Source organism: Narcine bancroftii, chromosome 6, assembly GCF_036971445.1.
Source record: "Narcine bancroftii isolate sNarBan1 chromosome 6, sNarBan1.hap1, whole genome shotgun sequence".
Classification (NCBI taxonomy): domain Eukaryota; kingdom Metazoa; phylum Chordata; class Chondrichthyes; order Torpediniformes; family Narcinidae; genus Narcine; species Narcine bancroftii.
In genome coordinates this window covers 48,999,976-49,016,069 of record NC_091474.1, presented here as the reverse complement: position 1 = coordinate 49,016,069, position 16,094 = coordinate 48,999,976, and the positions used below count along the sequence as shown (strand labels likewise).

Sequence of the window (16,094 nt, the reverse complement as noted above, 5' to 3'; positions counted from 1 at the left end):
AGCACATGCACACTGGGCAATTGACTCCAGGTGAACAGAGGACCAGCGCAGGGCACCAGGATTCGGAACTGGGATGAGAGTGCGGAGGGTAAAATGGGCTCCTGAAAGGCCTTAGGCGCTGAAGGCTTCCTGATTATATCAGAGGTTTGGATCTGGAGCTCAGGTGGCCAATGCTTTGAACTGGACTCTGCAGCGAAAGAGGCTGCAGGAGCACTGAAGGCAAATCCATGAACACTGTCTCTGAAGGGACTTATTTTTTACTTTTCTTCTATTTTTAAGGGTGCTTAAGCAATATTCATGTCAACTCTGCCTTTTGGCACAGTTGAAATTTATATGTACATTACATTTTTGATGTATTATTGCACAATAAAAAGGAGCCTTTAATAAATTGCAAACAATACTGATTACAAAGTTCAGAACGAAAGAGCATGCAAAAGGTCTGAGTGCAAACAAAGGAATTCTAAATATTCTACCATCATGCAAACAGAAAGAGGGTTGTAAAATGAGCCATACGTGAAAAGGAAACCTGCTCATGGAGGGATTCAGCATAACTTAACAGAATAGATGAGCCCTTTATGTTTATTTATCACAAAATACCTAGTACAGTGAGAAAGGTTCTTCTGCAAAGAGATCAGCAGGTTATCTCTAACATTACATACAGCACTAGTTACATAGTATGGGATAGAACCAGAACACTACAGCACAGAAACCAATCCTTAATCCCTTCTGGTCTGTGCCAAACTATTGTTCTGCCTAGTCCCCCTGATCTGCACCTGGACCATAACCCTCCATACACCTATCCAAATTTTTCTTAAATATCAAAATTGAGCCTGGATTGACCAATTCAGCTGGCAGCTCTTTCCACACTCCCACCAACCTCTGAGAGCCCCCAAGGTTCTCTAAACTTTTCCCCTTAAACTACATCTTCTAGTTTTCATCTCATCTAATCTCTGGAAAAAGCCTGCTTGCATTTACTCTTCAGACATACAGGCCATTTCAGCCCACAAGTCTGTGCTGCCCAATTAACCTACGATGGTAGAAAACCAGAGAACTCAGAAAATCCATGCAGACATAGGGAAAAATGTACAAACTTCTTACAGACAGAGCAGGATTCCAACCTCCAACACCAGTCCCTATTGTCGGCGCTGTTACAACATTGCGCTAACCACCCATCATAATTTTGTAGAATTTGCAGAGATACCTTCAACTGAGTTGTTCAAAAAGAAATTGGATATACAATTTTTTTTAAAACAGGGCTATTAGTAGAGAGCAAAGCAGTGAAATTGGCTGAATTGCTCTTGATACAATTTGTATGAACTCGCAAGTCTAAATGTGCTCCTTTCATGCTGTAACCATTCTGTAATTTTCAGGAACTTTCATAGGAACCAATGCCATCCATTCCATGTTTAGAAGTGTGGTAAACAAAATATAATCTTCGGCTCAGCAGTAGCATTCTTGCTTTTAAATTGAAAAATTTATGGGTTCAATTTCTATCATAGACTAGAGTTTAAAACCAGGCCAACACTTCTGTCCAGCACCAAGGGAGGGTTAGAATTGTCTGTACCTTGGAACAAGTTTCAATTAAAACATATTAGCATAATTACAAGCTGGTAATATTCCAAAAAAAGGTACAGTGGACACATTTGAGAACTCAATTTTTTCCTTGCCACACAGTTTAAGAGTGGCAATCTGATTTTTTTTTAAATATCAAGATTATCACTGACCATTAAGTGTCATTGACATCTCTGGTCATCTCCTCCAGTAGTACAGTTGCAGATAACCAAAAATAACAGACATACAGTACAACCAATTGCATTGGTTCCTATTAAATGTATCCTTATCTTTAGGTTAAATGTTCTCATTGAATATTGGAGATTTCTGTAGAGAGTTCTGGCTTCTTTAAAACTGGCACAAAAGATTTCAGGATCTCAATGAAGGTCTCTTATTTGAAATTTCATAAACCTATTTAAGTCAATTTATTTGGGCAATACAGTTGGCGTAGCAGTTAGTGCAATGCCTTTACAGCGTTAGTGATCGGGACTGGGGTTTGAATTTACTGCTGTCTCTAAAGTGTTTGTACATTCTCCCATGGGTTTTCCCCTGAGAACTCCAGTTTTCTCCCACTCTTCAAAATGTACCAGGGATGTAAGGTCAATTGGGTGTAAATTGGGCAGCATGGACTCGTGGGCCAAAATGACCTATTACCGTGCAGTATCCCCAGATTTTTTTTTTAATTGTCATCTGATTGTACAAGGACAACCCAATGAAAGTGTGCTCCAGACCTCTGTGCAGACACATAGAAGAGACCAGCAATACACACGCAGGACAAACAGTTCATCTACACAAATAAATACTTTTCATGAATGAGTCTCGAGTGGCAAGCGTGAGCAGTTCCATTGGTGGTTTAGCATTCGCACAGCCCATGGGAAGCCGTTCCTCATCCTAGTAGTGCTGACTCCGATACTCCTATATCTCTTCCCCAAAGGGAGCAGCTCAAAGATGCTGTGTGCAAGGTGGAAGTGGTCCTGACCCCAGTAGATCACACTGATGGGGTTGGGGAAGAAAGGGAGACTCCAGTGATCCGCTCTGTCACTCTTACGGTGCTGTGGATTGACAACCGATCCATTTCTCTGCAGCAACCGCACCTCATTGTGATGCAGCTGGCCAAGATGCTCTCGATAAGCTCCTATAGAAGGATGACATAATGGTGGGCATTAGCTTTCAGTCTTCTCAGGAAGTGTTGTTGCACCTTCCTGACAAGTGAGGTGTGGACTATCTACGATAGGTCACTAGTTAAATGAACCCCAAGGAACAAGGAGCGGCACCTCCACTCTCTCTATATAAGAGTTGTTGATATGTAGTGGAGGTCCTCCTGAAGTCCACAATCATTTCCTTAGTCTTGTCAACATTGAGACTCAGGTTGTTACTCTTGCACCATTTCACAAGATTTCCCACATCTAGTTGTTGTTGATAAGGTCAACTACTGTTGTGTTATCTGCAAATTTATTAGCACTGATGATCCGGATCTGGCAATGCAGTCATAGGTCAGTAGTGCAAACAGGAACGGACTGAGCACAGCCTTGAGGTGTGCCAGTCCTCGACATTCTGCTACTGTCCCAGACAGACTTTCCATTAGGAAGTCCAGGATCCAGCTGCAGAGAGTTGTTGAATCCCAGTGAGATAGCTTCTCCACCAGCCTAAGGAATGACTGTATTAAACCCTGAGCTGGTCAATGAAAGGCAGTCTTACATAAAAGGCAGCTTTCTACAGGTGGATCAGTACAAAGTGAAGGCACAAGGATTATAGCATCATCTGTGGAACAGTTTCTTTTACAGGTGAACAGAAATAGGTCCAGTGTCTCTGGGAGGTCTGCTTTGGTGAGTTCTATCACCAGACACTCAAAGCATTTCATAATGGTGGAGTTCAGTTCCATAAGGCATTAGTCATTGAGGCCTGTTATTGTCACCCTTTTGGATAATGGGATGATGGTGGCCATCATGGACTGCTGCAGTGAGCTGTTGAAAATGTCTATGAAGACCCCTTTCAATTTGTCTGCACAGTCTTTAGTACTCAGCTAGGTATGTTGTCTGGTCCTGCAGACAATGGTCACCATGGAATTCACACAAGGTAGTTTTTCCATATTGTGCTTGGTTTTGAGTAATTTTGAGCAAATTATTGCACAAACCCTGTGACATGTATTTCTTACAATTGCATTATTCAATATTTTAGACAATGAGAAGTCTCGTCTTCCTACCACCAACACCACCCCTCTCTCTCCTCCCTCTCTTTCCCCACACCACATCTCGTAACTTAACATTCTGGGGGAGTCTGGTTCACTTCTCAGAAGTCTCGCCAACATTCACAAGTGACTGAACCTGAACAATGCTTCAGAAATCAATTTCTGGATACCTAATACTCCAATGACAAGCATTTTAATGTGTTCATTGCTGTATTCCGAGATCTCATGATCTTATCAACCATCATTCCAAATTCTGATCAAGGATATCTAAAATGTTAATTGCTTCCATAGAAGCTGCCTAAGTATGCCCAAGATTATTTTTATTGAGATATTTTTATAGCCACATTATCAATTCTAGTCAATACTTTGCTATATACATTTTTTTTGAAATGCAAAAAAAAGTTCTCAAACAAAAAAATCTCCCTCCTTCCCTTACATACAGAGAGATCCATTCACCGTCAGAGCTTGCATACATTTTAAGTATATAGAATACAGTTGGGGAAAATATGTTTTTGTATAGTTACTTTTATACCCTTTTTGTCACTTTTTTATTACTGTATTTAGGCCTCTACATGCTCCAGGTATAGCTGGCAGACCTTTCCAAAGTGTCATATTTATTTTCTTCTCACCCCACCGCCATAGATATACAGCTGTTCATTTTCACAGTCCATCGTGCCATGAGTAGAGGAGAATTAGATTTCCAAGTGATAGCAATATATTTTTTTGCTACCGCCAGTGCTATTTTTACAAATCAGATTTACTATTTATTGCTCATTTCCATGAAATTAGCAAATAAATATGGTTCTGGGTCACCCATGAAGGCTACTCCTGTTATCCTGGTTAATTTTTCTGCTATTTACCAAAATGGCCTCACTTACACACACACAATCACGTGACATGTAGAAAAGTTCCTGTCTCAGTCCCACATAAACATTTGAAATTTTGGTTTTTGATCTGTTTAACTTTTGATGGGCAAGATACAATTGGCGTAAAAAAAATTATACTGAACTAATCCATATCTTACATTTATAATTTTTTTTTATTTTTCACACAATGAACCATACTGACCAAAATACACACAAACATTTCCCTCTTGAATATACAGAGTGTCATTTTCTCCCCTTTACCCCCTCCCCTCTCACTAAACATTCAACATATACGATACATTAAACCCATTAAACAATGTCATCACACAATGAAAATAAACAAGAAAATTGTGTCTTCTACTTTTACATACTGGGTCAGTTCATTTTGTCTTCTTCTCATTCTGTCATTTTAGGTGGTAGAGGTCCGCGGTAGGACTTCACTGTTGTGTTCCATGTACGGTTCCCAAATTTGTTTGAATACTGTGATGTTATTTCTTAAATTATATGTTATTTTTTCCAATGGAATACATTTATTCATTTCTATGTAACATTGCTGTATTCTCAGGCTATCTTCTAATTTCCAGGTTGACATAATACATTTTTTTGCTACAACTAAGGCTATCATAATAAATCTTTTTTGTGCTCCATCCAAATCGAGTCCAAGTTCTTTACTTCTTATTATACTTAGAAGAAATATCTGAATTTTTTGGCATGTTGCTTTTTGTGATTTTATTTAATACCCGATTTAGATCTTCCCAAAACTTTTCTACTTTTTCACATGCCCAAATTGCATGTACTGTTGTTCCAGTTTCTTTCTTACAGCGAAAACATCTGTCTGATATTGTTGGGTCCCATTTATTTAACTTTTGGGGCGTGGTGTATAGCCTGTGTAACCAATTATGTTGTATCATGCAATAACCTAGTTTATTGTATTTCTCATAGTTCCAGAGCATAGCTTTTCCCACGTTTCATTCTTTATCTTTATGTTTAGATCTTTTTTGTTTGGGTTTACAGCTTGTTTCCTCGTTCTCTTTCACTTGCAGCTTGATGTACATGTCTGTTATAAATATTTTAATTATCATTGTGTCTGTAATCACATATTCAAAATTGCTTCCTTCTGGTAACCTCAGCCTGCTTCCCAATTTGTCCTTCAAGTAGGTTTTCAGTTGGTGGTATGCAAACATTGTACTGTGAGTTATACCACATTTGTACTTCATTTGTTCAAAAGATAATTTATTTCCCAAAAACAATTTTCTATTAATTTGATCCCTTTTCTCGCCCATTCTCTAAAGGAAAGGTTATCTATTGTGAAGGAGATTAGTTGATTTTGATTTTGCTTCAATATTAATTTTGGTAGTTGGTAATTTGTTTTTTTTTTCCTTTCTACGTGAATCTTCTTCCAAATGTTGAGCAGATGTTGCAGTACTGGTGAATTCCCATGTTGCAGAGCTTTTCATCCCACTTATATAGTGTATGTTCAGGTACCTTCTCTCCTATTTTATCTAGCTCTAATCTGGTTTTTCCCTTGTTTGATAAAAATCTGATAGGTATCTTAATTGTGCTGCTCTAAAATAATTCTTAATTGTGCTGCTCTATAATAATTCTTAAAGTTTGGTAGCCGTAAGCCCTCGTTTGTACCATTCTGCTAATTTATCTAGCGCTATCCTCTGTTTCCCCCCCTTTCCATAAGAATTTCCTTATTATTTTCTTTAGCTCCTTGAAGAATTTCTCTTAGGTGAATTGGTAACGATTGGAATAGGTACTGTATCCTTGGGAAGATATTCATTTTAATGCAATTTACCCTTTCTATCAGTGTTAGTGGTAAATCTTTCCAATGTTCTAAGTAGTCTTGTAATTTCTTCATTAATGGCTGATAATTTGTATAGATGGCCTAGATTATTATCTAGTTGAATACCGAGGTATCAGATTGCTTGCGTTTGCCATCTAAATGGTGATTCTTTCTTAAACTTTGTGAGATCCAAATTATTCATTGGCATCTCTTCACTTTTATTTACATTGATTTTGTACCCTGATACTTCTCCATATTCCTTCAATTTCTTAAGTAATTCTTTTATTGATATTTCTGGTTCTGTTAAGTATACTATGACATCATCTGCAAATAGACTGATTTTATATTCCTTCTTTTATTTTTATCCCTCTTATTTTATTTTCTGTTTTTATCAGTTCTGTCAATGTGTCTATAGCCAATGCAAACAGTGAGGGAGATAGTGGACATCCCTGCCTAGTTAACCTGCTTAATTTAAATTGGTTTGATATATATCCATTTACTGCCACCTTCGACAGTGGTCCCTTATATAATGCTTTAATCCAATTAATATATTTCTCTGGTAGGTTGAACCTCTGTAGTACTTTGAATAAATAATTCCATTCTACTCTGTCAAAGGCTTTCTCTACGTCTAAGGCAACCGCCACTTGTACTGCATGGATTAAGTTAATGAACTTACAGATATTGTCCGTTGTTCATCTTTTCTTAATAAATCCAGTTTGATCTCATTTTACTATTTTTGGTACACAGTCAGCCAATCTGTTTGTTAATAATTTAGCTATAATCTTATAATCTGTGTGGAGTAGATATATTGGTCTATATGATGCTGGTGTTAGTGGATCTTTCCCTGTCTTTGGTATTACTGTAATTATTGCTGTTTTGCATGAATCTGGCATGTTTGGTGTTTCTTCAATCTGGTTCATTACTTCCAAGAGAGGAGGAATTAATAAGTCTTTAACTGTTTTATAGAACTGTTATTGGGAGTCCGTCCTCTCCAAGCCTTTTATTGTTCTTTTTTTAAATATATCCTGTATTTCCTTTTTTAACATATTCTGTATTTCCTCTATTTCAAATTATTTTATTAATTTGTTTTGCTCCTCTTGCAATTTCAGTAGTTCAATTTTAGCTAGAAACTCATCTATTTTGTCTTCTTTCCCTTCGTTCTCAGTTCGATATAATTGCTCGTAGAATTCCTTGAAGTTTTCATTGATCTCCGTTGGGATATATGTAATTTGTTTGTCCTTTTAAAAGGACAAAGGTTAAAAGGAGGGGCAAAAGGTTTGAGAGAGCCGTGGTTTTCAAGGAATATTGGAAACTTGGTTCGAAGAAAAAGGGAGGCGTACATTAGATATAAGAAGCATGGAGTAAAGGAGATGTTTGAAAGATACATTGAATGTAAGAGGAATCTTAAGAGAGGAATTAGGAAAGCTAAAAGAAGGTACGAGAAAACTATGGCAAGCAAGGTGAAAACTAATCCAAAAGAGTTCTACAAATATGTTAATGGTAAGAGGAAAGCTAGAGACAAAATTGGTCCCTTAGAAAATCAGAGTGGAAAACTGTGTGTGGAGCCTAGAGAAATGGGGGAGATATTGAACAGTTTCTTTTCTTCGGTATTCACTAAGGAGAAGGATATTGGGAGATGTGGGATAAAAAAAGCAAATTGGGTAAATATGGGGAATATAGAGATTACAAAAGGTGTAGTTTTAAGGCTTTTGAAGAATATAAAGGTGGATAAGTCTCCGGGACCAGACGGGATCTTCCCCAGGACATTGAGAGAAGTGAAGGAGGAAATAGCAGAGGCTCTGGCGGTAATTTTCCAAATGTCATTAGATATGGGGATAGTGCCGGAGGATTGGCGCATTGCGCATGTGGTTCCGTTATTTAAAAAGGGTTCAAGGAGGAAGCCTGGCAACTATCGGCCTGTAAGTTTGACGTCTGTGGTAGGTAAATTAATGGAGAAAATTCTTAGAGATAGTACTTATAAACATCTGGATAGACAGGGTCTGATCAGGAGCACTCAACATGGATTTGTGGGAGGAAGGTCATGTTTGACCAATCTGATTGAATTTTTTGAAGAGGTGACTAGGAATGTGGATGAGGGTAGCGCAGTGGATGTTGTCTATATGGACTTCAGTAAGGCCTTCGATAAGGTACCACATGGAAGGTTAGTTAGGAAGGTGCAGTCTTTAGATATAAATTTTAAGATAGTCAAATGGATTGAACATTGGCTGAAAGGGAGAGGCCAGAGAGTGGTAGTGGATAATTGTCTGTCAGGTTGGGGGCCGGTGACCAGTGGTGTGCCTCAAGGATCTGTATTGGGCCCATTGTTGTTCGTAATATACATTAATGATCTAGATGATGGGGTGGTGAATTGGATTAGTAAATATGCAGACGATACTAAGATAGGTGGAATAGTGGATAATGAAGAAGGTTTTCAAGGATTGCAGAGGGATTTGGGCTGCTTAGAAAAGTGGGCTGAAAAATGGCAGATGGAATTTAATGCTGATAAGTGTGAGGTGCTTCATTTTGGTAAGAAGAATCAGAATAGGACATATGCGGTAAATGGGAAAGCATTGAGGAATACAGAAGAGCAGAAAGATTTAGGAGTAACGGTACATCGTTCCCTGAAGGTAGAAACTCATGTGAATAGGGTGGTGAAGAAGGCTTTTAGTATGCTGGCCTTTATCAATCATTGCATGGAATATAGGAGTTGGGAGGTGATGTTGAGATTGTATAAGACGTTGGTGCGGCCTAATTTGGAGTTCTGTGTGCAGTTCTGGTCACCTAATTATAGGAAGGATATAAACAGAGTGGAGAGAGTGCAGAGAAGGTTTACCAGAATATTGCCTGGGTTTAAGCATCTGGAGTATGGGGAGAGATTGGACAGATTGGGTCTTTATTCTTTGGAGCGTAGAAGGTTGAGAGGGGATTTGATAGAAGTATTTAAGATTATGAAAGGGATAGACAGAATGGATGTGGATAGACTATTTCCGTTAAGAGGAGGAAAGATTAAAACAAGAGGACATGAGTTAAGAATTAAGGGGCAGAAGTTTAGAGGTAACATGAGGGGGAACTTCTTTACTCAGAGAGTGGTAGCTGTGTGGAATCATCTTCCGGGAGAAATAGTGGCGGCGGAGTCAATTGTATTATTTAAGAAAAGGTTGGACAGGTATATGGATGAGAAGAAGATGGAGGGTTATGGGCATTGTGCAGGGAGGTGGGACTAGAAAGGGGTGTTTGGTTCGGTGCGGACTAGAAGGGCCTAATGGCCTGTTTCCGTGCTGTAATTGTTGTTATGTTATGTTTTTCATTGATGCCAATACCGTTCTTTTAGTTTGTTCTGTCTTAAGCTGCCAAGCTAGTAATTTGTGCATTTTTTCCTGCTAGCTCGTAATACTTTTGTCTTCATTATGTTCTTCTGCACCTTGTATGTTTGCAGTGTTTCATATTTTATTTTTTGTCTGCCAATTCTCTTCTTTTTGTTGCATCTTCCCTTGTTGCTAATTCTTTTTCTGTACTTCCTATTTCCCTTTCCAGCTATTCTATTTCCAAATTGTAGTCTTCTTCATCTTAGTTACAAAACTTATTATCTGCCCTCTGATGAATGCTTTCATTGCATCCCGTAGTATAAATTTATTTCACTGATTCCATATTTATTTCAAAGTACATTTTAATTTGTCGCTCAATGAATTCTCTAAAATCCTGCATTTTAAGTAGCATGGAGTTTAATCTCATCTATACGTTCTTGTTCTATATGTCTCCATCTATTCATTCCCACACTCTTGTTCGGCTCAGAATCATGGGTCCTCTACCAGTATCACCTACGGCTTCTAGAACGCTTCCACCAGCGTTGTCTCCGCTCCATCCTCAACATTCATTGGAGCGACTTCATCACCAACATCGAAGTACTCGAGATGGTAGAGGCCGACAGCATCGAATCCACGCTGCTGAAGATCCAACTGCACTGGGTAGGTCACGTCTCCAGAATGGAGGATCATCGCCTTCCCAAGATAGTGTTATATGGCGAGCTCTCCACTGGCCACTGAGACAGAGGTGCACCAAAGAGGTACCAGGACTGCCTAAAGAAAGCTCTTGATGCCTGCCACATTGACCACCGCCAGTGGGCTGATAGCGCCTCAAACCGTGCCTCACAGTTCGGCAGGCAGCAACCTCCTTTGAAGACCGCAGAGCCCACCTCACTGACAAAAGACAAAGGGGGAAAAAACCCAATACCCAACCCCAACCAACCAATTTTCCCTTGCAACCGTGTCTGCCTGTCCCGCATCGGACTTGTCAACCACAAACGAGCCTGCAGCTGATGTGGACGTTACCCCTCCATAAATCTTCATCCGCGAAGCCAAGCCAAAGATACGTTCTTGGTGGGATGTACTCCAGCTTTTTTGCTGATAACAGGGGGTGAGTGATCCAATAACAATCCAGCTTTATATTCCATTTTTCTAACTCTCCCTTGGATGTGGGCTGACAACAGGAACAGGTCTATCCTTGAGTATGCTTTATGTCTACCCGAATTATGAGAATTCCTTCTCCTTCGTGTATCGTCTCCTCCACATATCCAAAAGTTGCATTTCCTGCATCGATTTAACCATAAATTTGGTTACTTTATTCTTTCTGCTAGTCTTTTGTCCAGTTTTGTCCATCTTTTGAGTCCAAATTAAGGTTAAAGTCCCCTCCTATCAGTATATTTCCCTGTATATCTGAAATCTTCAACAAGATATCTTGCATAAATTTTTGATCCTCTTCATTAGGTGCATATACATTGAGCAAATTCCAAAATCCTGAATATATCTGACACTATCATTACATACCTCCCTGCTGGATCTATTATTTCCTCTTCTATTTTGATTGGTACATTTTTATTGATTAATAAGCTACTCATCTGGCTTTTGAATTATATGATGCTGCCATTGTGCCCCACCCATTGTGCCCTTAATTTCTTGTGTTCTACTTCAGTTAGATGTGTTTCTTGCACGAATGCTATAACAATTTTTTTTCTTCAGTAAATTTAACAGCCTCTTCCTTTTGATTTGGTTATGTATTCCGTTAATATTTAAAGTCATATAGTTCAACATGGCCATTTTATACTTTGTTTACCTTTCCTTTCCGCTTCCTCATCATCACCTTTCCTCCTTATCCATTTCTGTTTTTTTTTTTGAACACACTGTAAGACAACACTTCTAAAACATAAAATATTTCCACTATTCCTACATCCAAGATTACCTTAACCCCAAATGTATCTCCCCCCCCCCCGCCAACCCCCGAGTTGCCCCTTGTCCCTTGCCGGGCAACCACAACTCCCCTCTCCATTTGGATTGTGAACCCGGTCGCAAGCGTCAACTGATTTCCCACCCAACCCCCTCCAGAAAATACTTATCTTCACATATAACAAAGCTCACCCTCTTAATTCCCCCCTTACTTCCTTTCTTCCCCTTCTTAGTTCTTACTTGTACATTATTTTTCTTCTTTATATGAAGTTTGTCATCATTCTTGTTCTTGTTACACCTCTTCATCTGTTTTGCAGGTGTTCTGCAAATTCTCGTGCTTTCTCCAGATCCGAGAACAGTCTGCTTTGCTGCCCGGGATAACTATTTTAAGCACCGCTGGATATCTTAACATAAATTTATAGCCTTTCTTCCATAGGATCGATTTTGCTGCGTTAAACTCCTTCCTCTTCTTTAGGAACTAAAAACTTATGTCGGGGTAGAAAAAAATATTTTGACCATTGTATTCCAATGGCTTTTTGTCTTCTCTCAATTTTTTCATTGCCTTCTCCAATATATTTTCTCTTGTCGTATATCTCAGGAATTTTTCTAGAATCTTGGTTTTTGTTGTGGTGAGGTTTTGGAGTTAATATTCTGTGTGCCCCGTTTCCATTCCTTCCTGTATTTCTAGCATTCCTAGGACCCTGGGGATCCATTCTTTTATAAATTCTTTCACATCTTTGCCGCCTTCATCTTCCTTAAGGCCCACTATCTTTATATTGTTTCTCCTATTATAGTTTTTCATTATATCCATCTTCTGAGCTAACAACTCCTGTGTTTCTTTAACTTTAAGTTTCTTCCAATTTTCTTCAAGTTATCCACTTCCATTTATACGGCTGTTTCTCGTTCTTCCACCTGGTCTACTCTTTTCCCCATTTCTGTCATGACCAGCTCTAATCTACTCACTTTTTCTTCTGTACCTTTTATTTTTTTTTTATTTCATTAAATTCTCGTGTCTGCCATTCTTTTACTGCTTCCATATATTCTTGAAAACATTTTTTATCTATGTACAGTCCTTTCTCTTTATCTTATTTCTCTGTGCAGAGCTTGATGTTCTCCTTCTTCTGTGTCTGCTCTAGGGTTTGTGTCTTCTTTTCCTTGTATCTGTGTCTCTTCTGACTTTCTTGTTGGGCAGTTTGTCTCAGTTTGTTGGGCTTTTTTTTTAATATAAATGGTGTCTTGATGTTGGTCCTCTTCTTCTGGCCTGGTTATCTGTTGTGTCTCCAATTTCCTTTTTTCATTCTCATCCCTCCCGTTCCCGTTATTTTCTGTATCTTCCTGCTAGGAGCCCTGCTGTCGGATCTTTCTCAACCGTTCAAGCTGTGGATTTCCACTCCACAGCTGTGCCCCCCTCCCGTTGGTGTTGTCTTTGTCTAGCGCATGCGCAGTTACACACCTGTTTGGCTCCATGAGCCATCTTCGTAGTCCTGCGTTCAGTGGGTCGCGACCCTGCAGGGATTCCACTGACCTCAGGGAGTAGGCTCCTCTTTCCACGGCGGGTCCCTGCTTCTTCGTACAGGTAAGGCCTTCACCTTTCTCTTTCGGCATCTTTCCTTCTTTTCTTCCCTTTGTTTTTGGCTTTTCTTTCTTTCTTTGGTGCCATTTCCTCCACACTTTTTTTTTTATTTGTTGTGGTTTGTGTGTCTGGGACTTTGCTTTTTCTTCACTTTTTTCCTTTTCTGGAGAGGGCTGGTATTCTCCTACTGGCCACTACTCCATCACGTGACTCCTCCATCTTACATTTATAATTGATGTCATGCTGTCCTTGCACCAATCTGACTGGGTTCTTTCTGAAATCACCACCCCCAAGTCCAACTCGCATCTTTCTCTAGACTTCTGCAACCCTGGTTTTGCATTTGAGTGCATAGTACATTCTTGTTATAAATTTGGGTGCATTTCTCATCCAGCTCAATTTCACTAATTTCAGGTGGGGTCAATGTTGGTCCCCATCTTTCTCTTAAGAACAATCCAAGCTGGAGAAAACAGAAGGTGGTCCCACTGCCCACTCTGTATGTGTGTTCTAATTGTTCAAAGGACACAAGAATTCCTTCCATGTAACAGTCCTTAATACATCTTGTACTTTTATCAGTCCACAAATTTCCTTAATACATCTTGTACTTTTATCAGTCCACAAATTTCATATTCTATTGCCCATGTTGATAGGCATATAATGCATTTTTACACAAATGGTGCTTTTATTGATATCCCTACTTTTTTCTTATTCATTAATTTCTTTCCACGCTCTTATCGTGTATTAGAATGGGGTTATCCATTTTTTTTTCCTTTAGTGATTGGATACTCCATTTATAAATAAAGTTCTTCGCTTCCCCCTCCTCCATCAAGTACATTCCCATTTGTCAATCCTTTATTAGCAACATATAGCTGAAGGGCTAATGAAGCTTTAGAACCTTGCGATGCTAAATTCTACCCTGTGGATTAAGGCATTAAAAAAAAATTAAACATCAACTGGGAAGAAAGAGTGGAAGGCAGATTAAAAAAAAGTGGGGGGCACAGGGAGGAACATGGGTTTGTAGGTGATGGGTAAATACATTTCGTCTCATTTGCCAGCTCATGCACTCACTCTCTCCTTGCTCCTTTCTTCCTAGTCCTGAAAGGGTTTCTGCCCCCAAAAATTGTCTGTCATTTTACATGGATGCTGCCTGATCTAAAATTCCTCTGGAATTTTGTTCGTTTCCCAGCATCCACTTTCTTTCTTTCTTTTCACCATATTGGCTAGATCATCAAATAAACATTGCAGTCAATGTTATGTTATCTTCCTTAACTGAAATCCTATCCACTTCCCAGATGCAAGTACTGCCCAAGTGACTGAAAAATGGGTATTAAGCCAAGAAAAATCAGAGGGACTGTAACAAAGATATTGCAATTAAAGAATTGCCATTCGAAATGAAAGCACCAAATTAGTGCGATTAAGTAACTACAAATAGGCATATTAAATCTGGAACTGAGCAATTAAATCTGGTTTGTTATTCATTTTCAAAGGTGCTTTGGAGACGAGTCATCACAAGATGACAGAATTTTATATGAATATCATTAGTAATTTGGTTCAACCTGAAAATGTGATCTAAAATTTAAACAAAGACAAATTGGCTCACAATTGTTTCATTGTTCACAACAAATGCATCACTTAAAGCTATTAATTGATCCAATTGTGAGCAAGAGGTAAAAGAACACATTTATCTAAATGTTGCTTTAAAAACCCAAGGATTTAACTGGAAAGGAGATATTTTTAAAAAATCTCAAGTTTCTAAAAATCAGAAAATGTTGGAAACATTCAGCGTGCCTCGGGGTAAAGTGAAACAGTTAACGTCTCAGGTTGTGGACTTTTTGCCAGAACTGAGAAAAGGGGAAAACAGGTTGGACTTCAGATTAAAGTACGTGGGGGGGTGGGGGGTAGAAAGAGAATCAAGGTAATGTTCCTAAATAGGGTGAGAGCAAATGGGTTGAAGAGGATGGTTTGAATACCAGTTACACAAGCATAGAAGCACAATGTGCTTGTAATGTGTTATTAGTGTAGTTCAGCAGGCAATATTATATAAATGAAAAATACTAGCCAATATGGTGAAGAAAGAGTGGATGCTGGGAAACAAACAAAATTCCAGAGGAATTTTAGATCAGGCAGCATCCATGTAAAATGACAGAATTTTTGGGGGCAGAAACCCTTTCAGGACTAGGAAGAAAGGAGCAAGGAGAGAGTGAGTGCATGAGCTGGCAAATGAGACGAAATGTATTTACCCATCACCTACAAACACATGTTCCTCCCTGTGCCCCCCACCTTTATTTTTAATCTGCCTTCCACTCTTTCTTCCCAGTCCTGATGAAGAACTTTGGTTTGAAATGCAGAGTTCCTCCAGTATTTTTTGTTGAGCCAAAACTGAGGCGCATAGGAAAATGCATCTTAAAAGTTTAAAATTTCAAAGCCACATCCTTCTGATCACAAAACTATTCTTCAGACTCATTATGGACAGTCTAGCTACTAAAACATTAAGTTTCTAATTGCAATATTATTATTTACTGTTATCCTATCAAATATATTCCATTTGCTCTACCCATTTTTTCTGCTACTAATTTTTTTCTTTCCCACTTCTGATAAAGGATCAAGAATGGAAACAGCTACTTCACTGCCAACAGATGCTACCCAACAAGATGAGTTTTTCCAGCAAACTCTTACTGAAAGATGGAACAGGCACAAGGATCTAAATGGCCTACTCCCATTTCTACCTCACTTATTATATTCACCCTCCGTCTCAAGATATAGCTATGTGTACCATCAGATTTCAGTTGCCATACATGATCTGTAATATCTTGGACTGCATGCAGTTGACTAACAATTTCTTAATTTGAAGAGTGCTACCCTAATCCATACAGCTCACATCATACCTAAACCCATGGTGCAATGTTCACAA

General features: G+C 38.9%; 1 protein-coding gene and 1 long non-coding RNA gene across 4 annotated transcripts in view; one reads left to right on the top strand and one right to left on the bottom strand.

The window, feature by feature from the left end:
• LOC138736070 (14-3-3 protein gamma-B) overlaps window positions 1-16,094 on the bottom strand; it is a 60,662-nt gene that overhangs the window by 13,602 nt on the left and 30,966 nt on the right. The window contains exon 2 of one of the 3 annotated variants that reach the window (XM_069884946.1): window positions 2,355-2,686. The exons of the other annotated variants lie outside the window; for them this stretch is intronic. The gene's annotated coding sequence lies outside the window, so the exon portion shown is untranslated. The remainder of the gene's footprint in view (window positions 1-2,354; window positions 2,687-16,094) is intronic. 3 annotated transcript variants of the gene reach the window in all.
• Window positions 14,870-15,998, top strand: LOC138736071 (uncharacterized). Its single transcript, XR_011340077.1, has 2 exons — window positions 14,870-15,044; window positions 15,784-15,998. It is a non-coding gene; the product is annotated as an uncharacterized lncRNA (long non-coding RNA).